The sequence below is a fragment of the Balaenoptera musculus genome, chromosome 11 (genome assembly GCF_009873245.2).
Source record: "Balaenoptera musculus isolate JJ_BM4_2016_0621 chromosome 11, mBalMus1.pri.v3, whole genome shotgun sequence".
Lineage (NCBI taxonomy): Eukaryota > Metazoa > Chordata > Mammalia > Artiodactyla > Balaenopteridae > Balaenoptera > Balaenoptera musculus.
In genome coordinates this window covers 32,077,264-32,085,079 of record NC_045795.1, presented here as the reverse complement: position 1 = coordinate 32,085,079, position 7,816 = coordinate 32,077,264, and the positions used below count along the sequence as shown (strand labels likewise).

At 42.7% G+C, this 7,816-nt stretch overlaps 1 pseudogene; it reads left to right on the top strand.

Annotated features, from left to right (window-relative positions):
- Positions 1–7,125: 7,125 nt before the first annotated feature.
- On the top strand, positions 7,126–7,599 carry LOC118904223 (annotated as a pseudogene).
- The last annotated feature ends 217 nt before the right edge of the window (positions 7,600–7,816 follow it).

Here is a 7,816-nt window from a genome sequence, read left to right as displayed (position 1 = left end):
GCTGGCGGTTGGAGGGCGCGAGCACGCGCCCGACACACCCCCCCCCGCCCTCCGGGGCTCCCCGCTCCTCCACTCAGGGAGCGGCCACAGGAGCCAGAAGTGGGGAGGAGCACGGAGGGCGGCGCGGGGCTGGGCGAGGGAAGGCGCGGGAAAGCGCGCGACCTGCTCTCCTCACGCTCCGCCTCCAAGCCGGCAAGATGGCGGCCGCCGAGCCGCCCACTTCCCCTCCTCCGGAGACCACGTGACCCCGAGAGCTCCGCGCTAGTTGGGCCTGGCGGAAGGGAAGGGATTAGCGGGAGTGGAGCCGGGTCTTCCGGGGATGCTCGAGGCCTTGGGACGCTGCGGGCTTCGAGGGGGCGGAAGCATCTTTGCCTTTTGCCTACCCCCCAACCGTATTAACTTACGTGGGGACAATAAATGGTTATAAATGATAGGAATATAAATAACCCACAAAGCGTTAGGTTATGTTGGAAGTTACGCACCTCGGCAAGAGCGACCAAAGAAGTCCCGGATCCCATAGAAGCCGTACGACGGCTCAACAGTTAGTTTACTTTCCAGTTTGCCTGTTTTCTTAGAGGTTGAAATTGAGGATGGGGTAGTGCGGCATGGGGGCGGATTCGGGAGCGAGAATCAAACTCAAAGCAGGCATCCGAGTAGAATTGTCGCTGTCTAACCCAGAATACTTACGGGGAAGGTCACTCACCGCTAGGGGTCCACATCGTGACAGATAGGAGGCCTGGATAGTTTTTGCGAGCGACTTGGAACCCCCAGTCTGTGACTAGAATTTTCCTGGACGCCTGGCTGTAGTCGTAGTCCCCAGTCTCAGGGTCCTGCATGCTAAGTACAAAAGTCAAAAAAAGACAACACGTAAAAGAAGAAAAACAATGGTCAAAACCTGAAAAAAAAAAAAGTTGACCCTGACTAGTGAAACTCTTCAAAATAAAGTAATGGCTTGACAGTTTTCATATATCAACTAGAAACACAAAACCCGAAATTGGTATGAAAATCAGGTTTCGGATTGCAAAGCAAAGGCAGGACAAAGACAAAATTAATTATAAAAAGTTTCCATTTTCTTTTTCTTTTTTTTTTTTTGGGCCTCTCTTCTGAGCTTGCAGAATCTTAGTTCCCAGACCAGGGATTGAACCCCGTCCTGGCAGTGAAAGCACGGAGTCCTAACCACTGGACCTCCAGGGAATTCCCCAAGATTTCCATTTCCTAATTTACATTTTTTCATATTAAATTTAAAAAGTATCCAATGTCACATGTTTGTATAATGGCTTTTGCTTATGTCATAGCTCAGTAAAAATAAATTTTTCACAATTTGATTGGTCTCACACTCAGCTTTCTTCACTCAACATTACTTGCTTGCTCCCTACAGGCATTTGAATTACCCATTCCTGACTTTTGGATTTTGTCGCTTAAGGCTGTCGTGTCAAGTTTCTTAATATATTCTTCCATATATTTTGTTAACCCATATTCAGTTTACAAGGAGCTTTTTGTATGAATCCTCACATAATCCATTAAATTAAGATCTGAGATTTTTTTTTTACAGATGGATAGCCAATTTTATTTGAAACAGAAATTGGGATTATCTGTATACTGGGAAGTCATCGTGAGGAAATGAGTTATCAGCTAATGAATGAACACTGCTAAATGCCCATTATCCACATCTCAATCCGATTCCGTTGTTTTCTTTTGACTGTGTAATTTGACAGTAAAGAAAAAAAATTTTAATGTGATTAATTTGTGAAAAGAAAACTACCAGGATTGATGGTAAAAGTCGAAGAAAGTAAAGCAATCTGAGAAAGTGATAGCTCTTAACCAGAAAATATGTTATGTACAAGGTTTCCAAACAGTCTAAAAACGTATTTCATAATGTGTCCTGTGCAGCAGAGACCTGCAATCAGAGATTCGGATACACCAGCTCAGCAGCATAAAAGCCCTGTCAGAGAAGGGTGACAGCCTCTGTAAGTGAAGCTGCCATGTAAAATGTCATGGAAGTTGATTTTAGTCATCTCTGGGTTGGTGGGATTAGGAGATCTAGGAGACATTACCAGGGCTCACCGATATCTGGGGCTCCTCTCATGCTGGGCACCAGGACAATGCTTCCTTCCCCATTTCAGAAAGGGGAGTCTTATGACTATTTCTAATCACTACAAGCTGTGAATGGAAGCACCTTGTATCACTTCCAGGCAATCAGGAAAGAGGAGTTATAAGATGCTCTTTCTTTTGCTGTGGCAACAGAGGAAGCTACGTGTTCCAGATGGTGCAGCCTATCAGCCTGGGTCCTGAGTGACTGTGTAGAGCAGAGTACCAATTAAAACTCTGCCAGAGGTGAATACCCTGTCTTTATTAACCTGTATATGAGTTTTGGTTACCCATGCTTTTGGTGGGATCTAAGTAAATATGAAGAAAATGTGAATAGGTATGTATAGATACTTGAAGTACATACATTCTAAATCAGGGTTAGTTATACTCTGTATCAACTTTTCCTCCTCAATCCTTCTCTAATATTCAATAACTATTTTTATCAAGGGAGCTGGACTCCATGGTATATAATTGGAAAACTGTCTTGTTTCCCCTTCACACCTGCCCTAAACATAACTCAACTCTAAACTTCATTCAAGCTAAAGGATCTCCCTTCCCCCATCTCTTGCGTGCTACAGGTGTGACGCTTGCTGTGATAAAGGAAAGTGTGCCGAGCTTCTCCACATCCCTGCCTTTACTGCTCAGAGTTTACTCCTCCTCTCCTGCTGGCCAGCTGCTATTTATGAACCCCTCTCCTCCAGGGTTTGGTGAGGAGAAGAAGGGATTAGGGGAAAGGGGCACAGTTTTTTCCAATTGGTGCAGGATACTGTTATCTTCGGAAGTTGGTTCCCTATGGACATGGAGGACTCACAAATGTTGGCTCTTTCTCTCTTGTGTGTGTCACCTTTGTGGGCTTTTCTATGACTCTCTTGCTGGGACCTAGGCAATGCCTCTCCTCTGGTTGACTGCCTATGACTCCTCTTCCCCCAACTTCTTGGCCTTCTGGAGGTTCATCCCACGTAAAACATATTCTCCTGAGGTCCCTTTCCTCTCTGGGTATCCCTCATGGGAAGGACCCTTTTTAAATGACTCCAAGTTGGTTTCCTTCTAGGTACACTTGGCCCACAGGACAACTCATGCGTCTTTGCCTTGCTGGCAAGGACAGTGCAGCTCGCTCTCCATGCCACCCACCTTACTCACCATCCCAGGGAAGCTGGTCAGCCAGCACCTTACATCTGGACTTCCTCAGGTGGGAGTTAGAACATTAGTCCCTATGGACTTCCAAACCCCAGGAGATATAAGCCAAACATTCTGAGAGGTGCTAGTGGAGGCCTCTATCTCACTTGGCTTTAGGCAAAGGGAAAAACCCCTCTCCCTGCCTAGAATGTTGAGAGAGGAAATAATAGAGCTCACAGGTAACTACCCAACACAATTCTCATTCTCTTGTATTGACTCAGTGTGGATAATTAGTAATGCTGGCAGACTGGTTCACAATCTCTTCCCATCTCCCTTTGAGGTGGATGGGGGAAAAGGTTACCTGGCATCTATTGTTTGCTTTCTGCTTTTGAGGCCTTTGCTGAAACTCCACAGACAACAGAGAGAATCTAATTAAACATCCTGTCACAACTCTTGTCTGTCATCAATTCAAGAAACTCTTACTAGGCTGATGAAAATGGTGAAATGGCTTAAGGCTTTCACAGACAGACAGACACACACACACACGCACACACACACACACACACACACCCCATGTAGCAGACATAGAGCAATGACAGATAAAACTTGAAAAAGGTAAAGAGATCTAAGCTTTAAAACATGAACACCCCTGTGAATTTGCTGAAGCCACAGACCTGGGTCTTTGAAAGAAGTCTGGAAGCAAGGGTAGCAGTCAGAGATTTGGCTCCTGTAGATGGAGATATAAGTGCCTCCTAGGAGGTAGGGGACAAGGGCCAGGTTTTCAGCTTGAAGCCAAGGACACCCCTGCCCCTACATGCATTTGAACAAAACTATTGCCAACCTTCTGCTTGGGGCTATAGCCTTATGGAAAGCTGTGTGCCGAGAGGGTGGGACAAAAATGTTGACAGTCTTTAGATGAGAATTGAGCCTAGGCACTCCCTGCTCGGTGAGTGGAATGGCAATAGTGTGATGCCCTATACACCAGTAATAACCAATTAGAAAATATGATATTATGTTAAACATGGTGGATTCAATCCATACATTTGTCACTATTAAGTCCCTAAACCCCACTAAAGTGACAGTAAAGGGTTTTGTTTGTTTTTTAAGACATATATTCATATGTGCAATGTGGAAGTGTGAGAGAGAGATTGCCATGTGGGGTGGAATTTGATCAATGAGAGACATATGTTTAGAAACGTAAATTGCTTGCTAGCACAGAAATAATACTACTTGAGCTTCAAATTTCATAAGTTATAGTTCTGTCTTCTCTCTGTTTCTTTAGCCCTTTTTATTGTCTAAATGACCATTAAGTATGTGATAAGGTGCTAAACTGTCTTAGTTATCAGAGAAATGGAAAAATATACACTACACATTTACTAGAATAATTAAAATTTAAATGATCGCTAGTACCAGGTGTAAGCAAGGGCATAGAGCCATGGGAACTGTCATACAGGGCTGGTGGGCATGTAAATTATTACAACCACTTCGGAAAACTGTTTGGCAATATTTTTTAAAGTCGAATATATACACTATAATCCAGCATTTCCTAAATGTATGCTCATCAGAAATATGCACATATGTGCATCAAAAAGATAGGTACAGAAAAAGTTCTGGAAATGGATAGTGGTGATAGTTGTACAACATTGTGAATGTACTTAATGCCACTGAATTGTACACTTAAAAATGGTTAAAAGGGTAAATATTATGTATGTTTTACCACGATAAAAAAGATATACAAAAATGTTCTCGCGGCATTATTTATAAAAGTAAAAATTTCAGCTGTAGGATGAATACATTATAGTAGATTCATATAGTGGAATACTTTATAATAATGAAAAAGAACAGACTATCGCTAGATGCAACAACTATATGAATACACAGTCCCTGCTCTCATAAAACTTAAGGTCAAGCTGAGAAGACATAAATAAATATAAAATTACAACTGTGATAAGTACAATGAAGAAAGGGCACAGGATGGCCTGAGAACATATAGTAAGGAGATCTGACATGGTCAGAGGGGTTAGGGGGGCTTCCCTGAGAACTGATGTTTGACTGAGATCTGAAGGTAAGTAGGAGGTAGAAGTGGAGAGTAAAGCCTTCTAGGCAGAGGGAACCCCCTATCCAGTGTTTCCCTACATTTACCTTTTTCATTGTCTTTGGCTCTGTCCACTCCAACCACCTACCCAGTCTCCACCCATCCTCGCTCCAGGGCTGAGAGGAATCATTTCTTGACACACTTGTAACCCATTCCTGACATAAGGTTTGGGAAGCTCTGCCATATGCAAAGGTCCTGTGGCAGGAGAAACCATAGTGATTTCAAGGACCACACAGAAGGCCAGTGTGACTGGAGGGCAGAGAAAAAGAAGAAAAGTGAGAAAGGGAGCTGAAGATGTAGGTGGAGGTTGACTATGTCCACTATATTTTTAACATTAATCTGTGTTCATGCCTGTGTACATACTATACTTGACTCAACTGCTTAATCCTGTTGTATATTTTTTAAGTCTGATATTAACGAGGGCAGCTGGCATAGATGACGGAATTGCTGGTGCATATCCAGACTAGCTCCAGTGTGCAATGACTTCAGCCTTGCACACATTACGCTGGGCCAGGAGGGGGGCAGTTAGCCATCCAGAAAGAATGATATGATGTTCACTCACTTAAGAGTTATTATCTAGAATTGTTGTTTCTTGTTTGTAGGATTATCAGATAAAATACTGTTTTTTGTTTTTTTTTTAATTTTTTTTTAATTTTATTTTATTTATTTATTTTCTATGGCTGTGTTGGGTCTTCGTTTATGTGTGAGGGCTTTCTCCAGTTGTGGCAAGCGGGGGCCACTCTTCATCGCGGTGCGCGGGCCTCTCACTATCGCGGCCTCTCTTGTTGCGAAGCACAGGCTCCAGACGCGCAGGCTCAGTAGTTGTGGCTCATGGGCCCAGTTGCTCCACGGCATGTGGGATCTTCCCAGACCAGGGCTCGAACCCGTGTCCCCTGCATTGGCAGGCAGATTCTCAACCACTGCGCCACCAGGGAAGCCCAAAATACTGTATTTTTATTTACTAAATCTGGCAACCCTATCTATTAGGATTTGGGGCTCTGGAAACCCACTCTTCCTTCTGTCCAGGAAGTTGTTAGAATTGATGTATACGCTATGCTTCCTGCTTGTGCTGACATCCTCCTGTATCCTTCAAATAACTAAACTCAGATGGATATACCCACGTAGTGATTGCATCTGTTTTTTCATCAGTATAAGCCTACTATTGTATTGGCTGTATAAAGAAATCTGTCATTAACAAAATAAAAACTGATAGATCAAAGAAGAAATCATAGTGAAAATTAGAAAGCACAAGAACTGAATGACAGAGAGTATACTATATATTGAAACTCATGGGATGACATTTGTCAAAATTCATCAAGTGGTACATTTAAGATATGTGTATTTCATTGTATATAAATTGTACCTTAAAAAATAACCATACGTTGCTCAGCAGGCCTGGCTTGGCTTTGGGCCCCAGGCCTCCCAGCTAGGGACTTTGCACCTGTGCCTGCCTGGCAGCCTGGGTGTCTGCACAATCCATGGGCAGCAGTAAGGGCCACAATGACAGATTATCAAGAGGAACAGAGCAACTGGAGGCTCTGGAGTCCATCTATCCTGACTCCTTCAGAGCTTGATTATACATTGATCCAACCCTCCTAACAACTGGTCTTCCAAAATAGAAATGAACTCTCCTGATACCACTTTCTCCTTCAGTAGTGTTTTAGCTAAATATTATCAGAAAACCCAACCAACTTCACCATTACTGTGACATCTGGGGCTGGAAAAAATGATGAAACTGTCCAGACTATCCTCAAGTTTACATATAGGGAAAAGCACCCAGATGAAGGTCCCCTCTAGGAAATACTCTCCCAGGAAAACCTAGAAGATAATGATGTCTCAGACATTTAAAAATTATTAACATTACAAACAGAGAAAACCTTGGTATGGTGATGATCTTTACTTTAGTTACAGCTGTGCAAGAAAATTTAAGTGAAATGGTAGATCAAATAAAAACTGGAAGAGGAGAAAAGAAACAAAAGAACAGAAGCAGAAAAGGAATTATTTGATGACACTCCTGTTACCATTAAGAATTTCTTAAGTTGGAAGGCCAAGTTTGATGCAGAACTCTTGGAAGTTAAAAAGAAGTGAATTAAAAAGAACAAGCAGGAAAAACTAAATTAAGTGGGAAACAGCTGTTTGAAACAGATCATAATCTTGACACATGTAATATCCAGTTCTTGGAGGATGCTGGATACAGCGTGGAGGTAGATGAGTCGTTGGTCCAGGAAATGAATGATTTGGAGCTACAGGATGAGGTGGATGATCCAGACTACAATCCTGCTGACCACAGAGTGACTTGACCAACGAGTGAACTATCCTCATATTAGAGAGGCTGCCACAGCATCTGTGTCTATGCTGAGAGTGTGTGTTGATTTTCTTTTCTCTATTCGTAAGAAAAAATAATTTTCAGGAGAACAATTTTCTGACAGCTTTCATCATTAAACTTAATAAACTGACCTTAAAATTTCAATCAATCGATCAATAAATAAAAATATTGAACTCCAGGGGCTTCCCTGA